The sequence below is a fragment of the Octodon degus genome, unplaced genomic scaffold (genome assembly GCF_000260255.1).
Source record: "Octodon degus isolate 3935 unplaced genomic scaffold, OctDeg1.0 scaffold00117, whole genome shotgun sequence".
In the NCBI taxonomy this organism is placed as follows: Eukaryota; Metazoa; Chordata; class Mammalia; order Rodentia; family Octodontidae; genus Octodon; species Octodon degus.
Genome location: NW_004524693.1, coordinates 3,664,829 through 3,675,449, shown reverse-complemented (window position 1 = coordinate 3,675,449; position 10,621 = coordinate 3,664,829).

The following is a 10,621-nucleotide window of genomic DNA, read 5'->3' as shown; positions in this document are numbered from 1 at the left end:
TGGGCTCCCGGAACTCGGCAGAAAATCCTACTCGGTGTGCGGGTGGGGGAGGCACTGCAGAGTGGTGGAGGGCAGCCCAAGGGGCTGCGAGAGGCTCTGGACCAAGCTGCGCCTGGGCTGGGACTGGTCCCGCCGGCGCAGGGTAGCAGGAAGCTCTCTGCACACTCACCGGACCTGGGCTAGGACTGGGTCTAGGGGCTCCCGGAACTTGGCAGAAAATCCTACTCTGCGGGCGGGGTGGGGGAGGCACTGCGGAGTGGTGGGGGGAGGCCTAAGGGGTTGGGAGAGGGTCCGGACCATGCAGCGCCTGGGCTGGGGCTGGTCCTGCCTGAGCAAGGTAGCAGGAAGCTCTCCACACTCAGCGGACCTGGGTTAGGACTGGGTCTGGGGGCTCCCGCAACTGGGCAGAAAATCCTACTGGGCTTGCGGGGTGGAGGAGGCACTCTGGAGTGTTGGGGGGGCCCAAGGGGCTGGGAGAGGGTCCGGCCCACACTGCGCCTTGCCTGGGGCTGGTCCCTCTGGCGCAGGGTAGCAGGAAGCTCTCTGCACACTCACTGGGCCTGGGCTAGGACTGGGTCTGGGGTCTCCCGCAACTGGGCAGAAAATCCTACTGGGCTTGCGGGGTGGAGGAGGCACTGCGGAGTGGTGGGGGCTGGCCCAAGGGGCTGGAAGAGGGTCCGGCCCACGCTGCGCCTGGGCTGGGACTGGTCCCGCCGGCACAGGGTAGCAGGAAGCTCTCCGCACACTCACCAGACCTGGGCTAGGACTGGATCTCGCAATGCCTGTTTAGGAGTGTAAAAATAGAAGCCGCATGACACAGATTTTTAAAAATATTGACATTGTCTGTATTTATTATTACTGAATACATTTTGCTTGGCAAATTCTAATGCCTGCCAATGGAAGAAAAATGTATGCACTTCTCAGTTGAAAGTAATGCAAATATTGCTGGGGAGATAGTTCAGTGGCATAGGCACCTGCCTGGCAAACACATGGTCCTGATTCAGATCCCTGGGACAAAAAAAAATATGCAAATATTGCTGATTCACATAAAATTCTATTTTGGATAAATTTTCAGCAAATTCAAGGGGAAAAGGTCCTCTTTACATGGATTCCTATCCTCTCATTTTTCTAGGAAAATATCTGGATTTAGAAAAGTAAGAAGTATGCATCAATATAGCAAAAAGAAAAGCCTTAATTCCACATACAGATCCTTTTTGGATTCTGCCAAGACACCCCTTATCTTTCCAGGTCCCTAGCAAGCCTTTGATGTTGTCTGCAGAAGTGCTATTTGACAATACCTCCCCATATGAATTATTTGCACTATCAAGCCTCTTTATTTGTACTTCAAGTTTTTGTGTCTTTCAAAATATTTGCAAACCTACAGTAAGTTCTGTGAGAAAGTCTGGATTTCCTTTATGTCATTGTTTCTGGCATTGAGAAGTTTCAAACATTATATCTTTATCAAATTATGGCCTACCTCCAGTTTTTTACTCCTGGGAATATCCTGTGTTGATACATGGTGCCCTGTAACATGCTCTCCTTCCTGTGCTACTGTCCTAGTGTTTTTCCTCATTGCTCAGAGATAATACTTAACATTCAAATTTAAATGACAAAAGGTTTATTTCAATTTACAGTTCACAGAGGTTTCAATCCATAGTTGGCCAATTCCAAGGCAGGAAACATGAAAGGGGAACATCACAGAAGAGAAGCAGTTCATGGCATGCTAATTAGCAGGCAGAAGGCTGCAAGCAACAGCAGCAGGCACCAAGCCCTGCCTCCTTTCTGTTTCTTTTTGTATTATATTGAGACTACAGGCTATTGATTGGTGCCATTTATTCTCAGGGTGGGGCTTCCATTATGCACAACCTTAATCTAATCCCATTATCATACCTCTAAACCACATTCACACTTCCTAATCCAGCCACTTCTGAAATGCCTCACCTAAGATTCCATGAGGCTTTCAGGGGAACATCTAGATATTAGCCATAATAGCTACAAATGAGATTGTTTCTTTACTCAAAACCTATATAGGATTTCTTATATGCTTTCTTTTTACCTATCTATAACTGAGAACTGAGACACAGGCTCACTTGTGTTTTCTCAGAAAATCAGATATCTTGGCTTTAATCTCATGTATCATGAACATGTCTACTCGCTATCTCTTATTTAAATATTTATTTTCCCTCCAGTCTCAGGGAAGCTATTTTGTGTCCTCTCTGTTTTATGGCTTGTGATAGGGCATAGAACTTTTAATTTTGTGGCCTTGCTATTTAAAGATATACAGTTATAATTTAGAAACATGTGTACCTAGTTATATACATACACAGTTCTTTTCAGAAAAAAATCTGACTTCTAAGACTGAGTTTTTCGCTTTGGCTTTCAGACATGCAGACAGAGTTTTTGAACCAGTCAATGACAACTTAGTTTAATGTTCTATCTGGTCTAACCCCAAAGCTATGAAATTCACTGATTCAAATAGTGAAAAATAAACTAGGAAAAAATACGAATTTTATGATTTAAAAAACAATGACATCCAAATATAGAAATACCATTTTCATTTCTTTACTGTATATGAGTTCCTAAATGTATCTCTGATGATAGTGCATATAATATGATGTGGATGCAGTGTCAGAATAAGCCAAGTGTCCAGATAAAATATTATGTTTGAGGAACATAAAAGAAGTGATAGAGTTTAAAATATTTCATACATAGAATTAACATAATCTAATATGTAATTAAACATGAACATGTGAGAGACAAAATTTAAACATGAATCTATTTCTGCTGGGAAGTTATTAAAGATGGCAACTCCACTTCTATTAATACAACTTCTTGCCTGAAGAAAGGGTTACAAATGAATATCATAGATATTCTGGAGATAGAGTCAAAAAACTTATCATGAGAAAAAACTGAAATTGATTGTGAGAGTATTTTGTTTGAATAAGTGAGTTGATCCTATTGTCATTATTGGAGTCAGGAAACATACATGACAAACAAATGAGAGTGGGGAAAATTGTATAAGAATGGGAATATTGTCTTTTTTGTAAGTGAGCAAACCATGTGGACTAACAAGCAATCAGTTGGATATTAGGACATACACGTTAGGAGCAAGATCAGTACTGGAGATGAAGATTTGAGAGTCATCAATACTAGGGGAATAATAAAGTTATGGAAGTAGATGATAGAAGAAAGAGAGTAGACAAATCAAAATGGAAAACTAAATAGAATAAATTTGAAAAATGCTTACATTTAAGGAATAGAAGGCGAGCAGAAATTTCACTTAAAATGATTGAGGAAAAAAAGATCAACATAGATGGATAATCAGGAGTCAAGAATGCCAGCAAGTCTAAATAGAGACAAATGTAAGGAAAAGCTATTAGAAGAAACTAATACTGATTAATCATGATGTTTGACAATTGTGCATTGTATTAACATGAATATATGACTGGTTGGTTCTAAATAGTAACAGGAGAAAGCACTTCTGTGAAAAGGATAAATTCAAAAAGAAAAATAGGGGGAAGTAAAACTAAGGAAAGTTAGTTTTGGGTAGGGAATGCCATATCTGAGGAACTTTGAAGTACATACTGATGTAGTCAGGATTCACGTACAGAGTAAAAACTGGATACACTGGAAAGAAAACATAATCATGCAAGTTATCAGAGAAAATAGTATAAAAGTAGGAAACTGAGATTAGAGATTATCTATTTTGTGACAAAAGCAAAACAGTTGAAGAACAGGAATATGTTAAGACATTTTCATAAAAACAAATGTCATTATAATAATATATTTCTAGATGGTTAATATTTTGAAGTTTTCAATTCATTATTGCAAGGTTGTAAAAGTATGAAGTGGGGATAATTATATTTAAGGAATTCTTAGATTTATTCATATTGTGCACAGAGTTAGGTCTCCCATACAGTAGCACAAATCCTCTGCCTTTGGCTAGAACATTTCCTTGTCAAAAAATAGTCCTTGTATTTTGTACTAGGAATTTAGCTTTGTTTAGTATTATCTTTGTCCAGTCCATAATTGGTGTGGACTTTTTTGTTGTACTTAATCATGTGTATCATATGACACTGACCAACTCCATTGCTGTGCTTGTTCTAATTCAAATGAAATAGATCACAAAACAGGGATATCATCGTGTGAGCTGTCTTTGCATCAGCTGCAAGGTAAGATGCACCAGCCATGGGGTTCAGCATTCTCTACTGAAGTTGATATTTTTTGGCTCTTATGCGACTAAAATATTGTTCCACCCAGTATCTGAATCATGTCCTTCTCAAAGACCTCAGTAGCTAAAAATTCATTCAATGAGTTGATACCTGAGAATGCTACTTTTGGTGATAGGCGAATAGTATCACGTGTTCAACATGTCCATCCTGGTTAGTCCTTAGAAGATAAAGTGAAAGAACAACATTTGCATGAAAATTGGGTTCTGGAAGTTTGGCTTCTCCTTATACAACTATTAAGTAATTTTTTCCTCTTTTCTGCCCAATACAACTTCTCCCATATTCTTTGGAGAAGTGTGATATTTCAAACTCTTGAGCCTTTTCATGTTCTGCACTGGAACATCTGAACCTGCTTATCATTAGCATCTCCTCTAGGCATTTAGATATTGACTTTTACCTTTTGTTTCAACTGTCTTCTATCCATTTTCTATCTGAATGGTATGTATTGATGTTGCTCAGCAATACTTACCTGACAAGGGAGATACCATGATGTTTCTCAGCAATTTTGGTCTCTTTTCTTGTTTCCTTTGGCTTTGTGGGTCTAAGTCTTTTCATTTATTATTGTAATTAGGGGCACAAATTCTAGGTCTAACCTCTGGATTTGAATCTTTGCAATGCCATATTACCAGCCATAGGCAATTTAATTTACATGTCTGTATTTTTTCTTCTTTTCATTCATTTTCTTTTAGAAAATTTGCAGTGATAACAGCAACTGTGTCTCAAATTTAGTACCTATGAAATAATTATGAAAAAGTCTTGAACAAATTGCCTCTCAAATATTAAACATCATTTTTATCACTACTAATATTAATATAATTTATTATTTTTGACTTCTGGATGGACATCACAGTGTTAGGTCTTGTAGTCATTTGTGTATAGGTGTCCCCCCAAAGCATCATTCAGTCATGGGATGGCTTCTGGTGTTCTTTATTGACTGTTGAGGATTTGGGTGCTACACTTGCCATGGGGCAGGTAAGGGGCACTCTAATGTGAAGGAAGAGAGGCTACCTAACTGCCTCAGCTGCTGCAACTCCCTTTGCTCTCTTGCTCTTTGCCTCCACCATGAAGGGTACTCTCTGCCATGTGCCACTCTGCCTTGCAGCCATCCAAATATGGACTGAAACCTCTAGTAACTGTGAACTAAAAAAAAACCTTTCCTTCCTTCATTTTGAGTGTCCGGCATTTGTCCCAGCAACGATAGATGAATGACTGAGACAGATCTCTTACCTAAGCAGTCACAAAGTCCTAAGTTTGATCCCTAGTGTTACCAAAAGTGTTGGGGAGAGAATGATATTGTTGTGATTATTTATAAGTTTCTGGTGGCAATGGAGATAAGCACATGGCTTCAACTCACTATGTTGTACCATTAATTATTTTTTTAATTTATTTTTGGTACTGGAGTTTGAACTCAGGACCTTGCACTTGCCAGGCAGATAGTTATACCACTGAGCCATTTCACCATCCCTAATTAATTTTTTAAATGTAGGAGGGTTAAATGATGATTGATAATTTTTCTTAAGAGTGCATAATAGAAAATAATGATTTTAGTGGATTATAGTAGGTAATATTTACTGACAGAGCAGATAATGAGTGAAATTTAAATATCAGGTGCCTAGGTCATTGCATTTCTCACTTTACAAATGCATTATTAGTTTTATACTATTACTGGCTTTGCTGATAGTCAAAAAATATGGTCGGGGCAGTTTATATATCTCAAACACATATAATGTTATTTGGATGCAGAAAAGGGACCATGGTATTGTCTTCTCCAGAGTGAGGAGATCTTACTCTGAACTGCCCAACAGGTCTTCACTTTCACTCTTGTTTCGCTGACTGCATTTCATAGGATTATCAATAAATAAGTCATTGGCAATGAAAACAGGACGAAGAAAATTGACCTAGATTGATAAAAATGTATGTCTGTTGCTAAGAATAGCATCCTAAATTCTTGATTCATGTGAAGCAGGAGTACATGCACAAGACACATTGCTACTTTATTAGATAAAAGAGGGAGAAGCTAGTGCCTTATAGATGCCTAACTGTTTCAGAGAACATTATTCTCCAAGCTTCTCTGTAAATTCATAAATATTGATTATACCTTAAGTATAATTGAGACATATAATTTTGTAATTTTGGGGGTTGGAAGGTTCTACAGATGTTCAAGGTCTCACTACTAGATTGGACTCATAGTGATCCGCCTGTTTACAGCCTCCCAAGTGCTGGGATTATAGGTGCATACTACCATGCCCAGTCTCAATTGCCACCTCAGTGCACCTCTAGGGTGGGACTGGCACAGTAGGCTTGGGGATCAAACCTCTGACCCTTGCGCCAGTTGCAGGCTCTTTAATCTGCTGAGCTATTTGGTCAGCACTGATACATATAATTTTGAAGAGCATATTGGGAAAAATAAAAGTGAATCCTTGCCTAATAAGTATCTTTAAATACCTAAAACTAGACCCATCAGTAATTGAAACAAAATGTTATTGTAAATTAAAGCTTGGTTGTCACTGTGGCAAGCATCCAGTTTTATTATTCAGATAAAAACAGGTAAACTTGTACAACTTAATTATAGCTTTACAGCTCCAAACACTATACATAAAAGTAATACAAATTATTTAAAAGACATACAATCATATTCTGCATTCCTATGTGAATATAAGTGCAGGTTTTTTTTGGCTCTTATCCAGAGCAGATCTAAAAAGAGCAAAAATTTCATTTCCTGACTTCCTATAATCTTAAATCTTCAGATAACAAATTATAATTCTCCAGTTTGCCTTATGCTGTTTAGCAGGTGAATTGCCATAGCGCTTATACAGTCCAACCTGGTTAGAAATCAAATTGTGAAAGTTGTGATAAACTTACTGGCAATTAAGATCCAGCAAGATACCTTATCTTCAGATGGCTCCTGGGACTCCTTGAAGTTTGGATATTCACATCTGTTCTTTTTATATTTTGGCATTTTTTGCAAAGGTTGTGGAAGCTCTTTGCAGTCTTGTTGACTTGCAGATATGCAAATTAGCTTTATCCAAGCTTGCCTCCTTTCTGGGATGGAAAGTTTCCAGGCAGATACACAGCAAAAATTCATGGTATGTTCAACCTCAGAGCCTGGAAGTTCTCATGAGTAAACTCTCAATTTTGGAGAAAAGCAGTGAGAGGTTGCATTTTTCCATATGTTTTTGAATGAAGAAATGTTGAAACATTTTTCTACTATGGGGTACATTTAAAAGCATAAAAAAGTCTAGTAAAGTTTGAAGCAATATTTCTTTGAGTTTTGTACATCTTAAAAGGAAATTTCTAACAAAAAATCACATAATTTTGCAGCTGGAGAATATATTCACAAAGCTGTAAGCTACAGAAACATTTCTTTGGTGCAAACACTTTATTGACATTAAACATTTAAAAAGATTAAAGAGATTTGTTTCTGCAAAGGCTGGTTTTTATTCCACACATGTGCTCAGTACTGTAACTGTCAATCACAGATGAATAAACCATTTAACATGGATTTGGATTTAAGAATCAGAAATGATAGATAACTGAGCCATTAGCAGAACAATAGCTATTTTTAGAACCAGAAGAAGTTAGTGAATACTATATATTTATTCATAAAGATACAACATTCGCTGACAATATTTCAAATTCCCAATCCTTTTGAAAAATAGTTGCTTCATTTTATCACATAAGCATTGCATTTCTGACTCCATTAATGTAAAGATTCTTAATAGTTTGAAATAATAATTTACCAAAGTAGCTATAAGAATTTTCAGTTCTTTGGTTTTTGTCAAAATTTGTCATTTGAGATGTTGATAGATTAACAAAACATCAGTATGCTGAGAATACACTAACTAGAGCAATAAAAATCAAGTCTTATTTATAGTAATTTGTTTTTTATTTTCTATTCACTGGAAAGTTCCATGTTTAATGTACAATTACACTTACTTATTTTATTTTATGTTTTTAAAGATAATTAAAAACAAAAATGCACTAGAATCAATACAGAATCTCATAACACAAAATTACAGGAATTCAGCAATGGTTGTTGTATTGTGTATTGTTTTCTTCAAATTAGTTGCTCAGATTACCAGATGTGAGCATGCAAATTTAGTCAAAAATTATTTTAAAAAATAAAGGAAAGGAAAAAATAAGCATTAGTTGCTCCTTTCAATAGATTAGCAGAAATCAGCAATACAATTATCCAATGTATCCTGTGTATATACATATATGTTTCTTTTACCCTTCTATCTTTCTGTTCTCCTTTCCCTCATCCCAGTTGTTCCTTCCCTTTGATTAGTTTCTTTTGCTTTAATAGTATCTACTGTACCTTTCCAATCTTATTTACTCTTTCAGGTTCTTACACTAGCGATATAACTAGTGCAGTATTGAATATCATGCAAGAGAGACAAGAGTTAGAACACACAGTCCTTTTAATTCCAACCTCAGCTTTTTTCAGCATATAGTATCTAAGACTATATAGGAGTTATGATAAAAATACACAGGGAACATATGTATTTTTAAAATTATTACAATAAAGGGTATATTGCCATTAATCCCCCTAAAAACACTCTCCTTACTTTAAATACACTTATCTCATCCCTCTTACCACTTTTTTTTGGTCTGCTCAGCCCACTCTGAGTGTGGGGCTGGCAGAGCATGTGGTGCCAAGGATTGAACCTTGGTCCCCTGTGGCTGCCTAACCTTGCCGAAGCAGGCACTTTAGACAGCTGAGCTATCTTGCAGACTCCCAAAAGATGAGAAGGATTTTTTGGGGGAGCTGGCTCAGCTTGCCTTAAGGGTAGGTCTGGTGAGGCATAGTGTGGTGGGGATCGAACCACAGTGCGCTGAGCTTGATTGGGTTTGTCTCAGCAGGTGCTTAAACAACGGAGCTAACTAGCAAGCCCCCTCTTGCTAGTTTAGGAAACAGTTCTGCAAGTCCAGTTTCATGAGTGTCTTTGAGAGGTATAAAAAATATGGTAATTCCTACTGCTGAATGCTATGAATCAGAAGGGGGGACCCAATAAAATTAATACGTGTTGAAACCACCTTATTTACCAGATCTAGCCCTGTCCAAATTTTGACTCATCCCCAAAGTCAAAATGAAAATGAAAAGTAAATGTTTTGAGTTGATTGAAAATATTAGGGCAGAGTCCTAGCCCAGGTCCCGTGAGTGTGTGGAGAGCTTCCTCCTACCCTGCACCAGCGGGACCAGTCCCAGCCCAGGCGGAGCGTGGGCCGGACCCTCTCCCACCCGGTCGGACCACACACCACCACTCCACCGTACCTCCCCCATCCCTCCCGCCAAGTAGGAATTTCTTCCGACTTCCGGGAACCCCCAGATCCAGTCCTAGCCCAGGTCCGGTGAGTGTGTGGAGAGCTTCCTGCTACCCTGTGCCTGCGGGACCAGTCCCAGCCCAGGCGCAGCGTGGGCCGGACCCTCTCCCACCCCCTTGGGCCGCCCCACAACACTCCGCAGTACCTCCCCCACACCGCCCACCCAGTAAGAATTTCTGCCGAGTTTCAGGAATCCCCAGACACAGGCCTAGCCCAGGTCCGCAGCTGGAAGAAGTTGAGCACAGCAGCCAGACCTAACCAGATGCAGCTGGATAAGTCCAAACTCTGTAGAGCTCCACCTGAACTTCAGTAGTGTGAAGGTTACAACTACAGCAAAGATCTACAACAAAGGGCAGAAGACAATGCTACACAAAATGATGAAAAGGAATAAAATGCAACTTCAGAACTCAAGCCCACCCATAACAAGTGCAGAGGACACTAACACAGAACAAATTGGAAATCACACAGCTCAAAGCAACGAATCAACAGCTTCTGAAATAAAACAGCTGCAGAAAGATATAGAAGACCTCAGATTGGAAATGAAAAAAGAAATCCCTGATTTAATAACATCTGCACTAAAGAAACAAATGCAGAAACATATGGAAGCAACCCAGTGCCACCCCGAACAAGTGCGGAGGACACTAGCTCGGCTCAAATGCATGAATTAATAGTATCCATAGTAAATAAGCAACAGCAGAAAGATAGACAGGAAATCAGAGCGCAATTCTTTTCAGAAATAAAGAAAGAACTCTCACAACTCATAGTAGATGAAGTAAAGAAGCAATTACACAAATATAAGCAGGAAACCAAATCTGAAAAAAACACTGCAGTAAAAGAATTTTTAACTGCTTCTAAGGAAGATATTGATAAAAAAATAGAGGAGATTAGAAAAATGATGGATTTCTTGAATAAGCAATACAGGAAAGACATAGAGCGCATGAGCAGAGTCAAAGAGATATAGAGGAAATTAAACTCTCAATCACAAGCTTGCAAAACCGTTTAAGTGAATGTGAAGACAGAGTTTCAGATCTTGAAGATGCTGGTGTAGTTAGTGAAAAGGTAAGAAA